This window comes from Otolemur garnettii, unplaced genomic scaffold (assembly GCF_000181295.1).
Source record: "Otolemur garnettii isolate 467f Iridium unplaced genomic scaffold, OtoGar3 scaffold00158, whole genome shotgun sequence".
In the NCBI taxonomy this organism is placed as follows: Eukaryota; Metazoa; Chordata; class Mammalia; order Primates; family Galagidae; genus Otolemur; species Otolemur garnettii.
Genome location: NW_003852553.1, coordinates 3,004,896 through 3,007,584, shown reverse-complemented (window position 1 = coordinate 3,007,584; position 2,689 = coordinate 3,004,896).

Below are 2,689 nucleotides of genomic sequence, written 5' to 3'. Positions count from 1 at the left end.
GGATTCGAACCCGCCACCTTAGGTGTATGTGGCTGGCGCCTTAGCAGCTTGAGCCACAGGCGCCAAGCCCCATCTTCTGATTTTCCAAAACAAACTCAGTATGTCCTTGGATTTCTTGAGCGCTGGCCTTGACAGGTCAAGAGCCAAAAGAAAAGATAAAGGACATGTCACTAACAAAGATGCTGAGTACTGAAATGTCCCCCAGGCAAGTGTCATGCCTTGGCTGGACTTCTCTCCAATCCCTGCATGCATGGTACAGTTTTGGACCTCACAGAACATCCTCTGGAAGCTGTTGTTGACTTGAATCAACATCTAAGAAGTCTGGAAAGTGGGGGAGAAGGTGCAAAGAATAAAGGAGGAAAGTTAGCAACTTGAGATTAAGCCACGGGGGGCTACCTGAGCCCCCACTCGCTAATTTACCCTTCTCTGTCCTTAATCCATTTGGTGGAGGATTTGGAATGGGTGGAGCCTATTATAGTCTAGGGAGGAAAGGTTTTCTCTAAATTCAGAGTAGGAAGCCTCAGGCACAGGATCCAGAGGCCTTTCCCCTAATAGGTAATGAGGTTAAGTAGAAAAGCATTGAGAAAGAAGTGGGTTGAAGCCCAAGTGAATGGAAAACACAACCCTAACCCTAAGTGTATGTCCAGGAAGAATGTCAGATCCTGGCTGGACAATCAGGAATAGACAAAAGAGGGTGGGTAGTGGATGTGAGCAGAAACTCCTACAAATGTCTCTAGAGGACTAAGGCCCCAGACCAACAGGCCAGAGTCTGAGTTTGTCTCAAGGAAGCACAAGACAAGTTCTCCTCCCTGCAGAATGGGCTTGCCTGGTTCTGTGGCCCATGACTAGCTGGGACAGTCCAGTCAATTCAAACATTTCAGAAGCTCTAACTGGGCTGCGTCCCAGCCTCACCAAAGAACTACAGCCTTGGCCCAGTACCAAGGAAACCCCTGTAGGAGCCCTGCTAGGGACTGAATGTGTCCTCCCTAAATTTCTATGATGAAATCCTAACCCTCACTGTGATGGCATTAGGAGGCCAAGCATTTGACAGGTGATTAGATCACAACTGTAGAGCCATCATGAGTAGGATTAGTGCCATTATAAAAGAGGCTCCAGGGAGCTCCCTCACTCCTTCTACCATGTGAGGACACAGGGAGAAGATGACCATCTTTGAATTAGGAAGCAGGCCCTCACCAGACACCAAATCTGCTGATGCCTTTATCTTGGACTTCCCAGCCTCTAGAACTGTGAGAAATAAATTTCAGGGTTTTTTAGCCACCCAGTTTGTGGTATTTTGTTATAGCAGTCTGAACAGACTAATATTACACCCCATCCTCCAAAGACTCTGAGGGCAGGGCCTAATCTGCCCTATTTACCTATCCATCCCAGGCCAATACCTGGCACAGGAGAGGTATACAATAAAATGAGTTGCATTGACTTGAAGTTGATCCCAGGACCACTTTTACTAGCCCATCAGAACACTCTCTCATAGTTGTCCTTCCCTACTATAGCTCTTTATTTAGTTAAATATTCATGCATTTGTAAGATCATACAAACACAGTAGGACTTCCATAAATTGACCATCCAAGGGACTGTAACAAACTAGTCAACATACAGAGGTTGTCAACATAAGGAACCTGGCCTACGGTACTAATATGTATGTGTGGTGCATGTCCAGTCTGTGAAAATTAGGTCAACTTAAGTTAGGACCATCCTTAGTCCCCTATGGAGGTTCTACTGTACATTGGGCAGCCATTATACAAGAGGCATTAAGCTAGAGTCCTCTTCTCTCATTGCAGGTCCAACTCTCCTCTTTGTTTACTCACTTACCTTTTGGGAATGCCTGATCATTCTTGGTAGATTGGTCACTGACAATTATTTGCATTTTAAACGAGGCTACTGAAGGTAGAAAATTTCTCCAAAGAAATAGCTCTCTAATGATGAATGGATAATGGCAGTTGATGATACATGAAAAAGGGTGAAGAGGTCCTAAAAGTTATATTTCTTACATGGGGCAATCTGCTAGGTCTGACATTCACCAGCAGAGGGTCCAGCATCCAGACTTCCACGCCCAGCACCAACAAACATGTGTAGGACTCAGTTTTGCATGCTCATGGCCACAAGCATGTACATAGATGTCCTTATAAAGAATCATATATGTGAAGACACATGCCAGAGCACAAATGTTCCTAGAATCCTGCTATGTGCATGCACAAAGGCAGTCTCTTCCTACCTGTTCCTGCCCAGCCCTGGGTCTGGGTACCTCTGTAAATGCAAATGCCACGTGATTGACAGGCCAGCCAGTAGCTCACATTCAGCTGGAATTAGAGATACTATGGTGACTATAGTCTCTTGCAACTCCATTATCTTCCATGCTCTGGAGACTTGAGTGTTATACCTGGGAGACTTTCCTTCTGGAAGCCACTCCTTCCTCCAGGAGTGACTTTTAATTTTTCCCCAGGGCCTGACTTCTTTGGAGCAAGTTGACTTTACACCTCCCTATGGCTTTCCCTCTGCTAATGATGAGGGAGGTTTTAAGGAGACTTGTTATGCTTTAATCAAGCTCTTGGTCTTTCAGAAACTTCCAATGACTCTCCTGGGGTATTTGATGCCATGCCTAGCCAAAGAAAGTAAGAAATCCACCCTTTTCTCTACAGATAACCCTGAGGCTGGAGCTATAATCATAGAA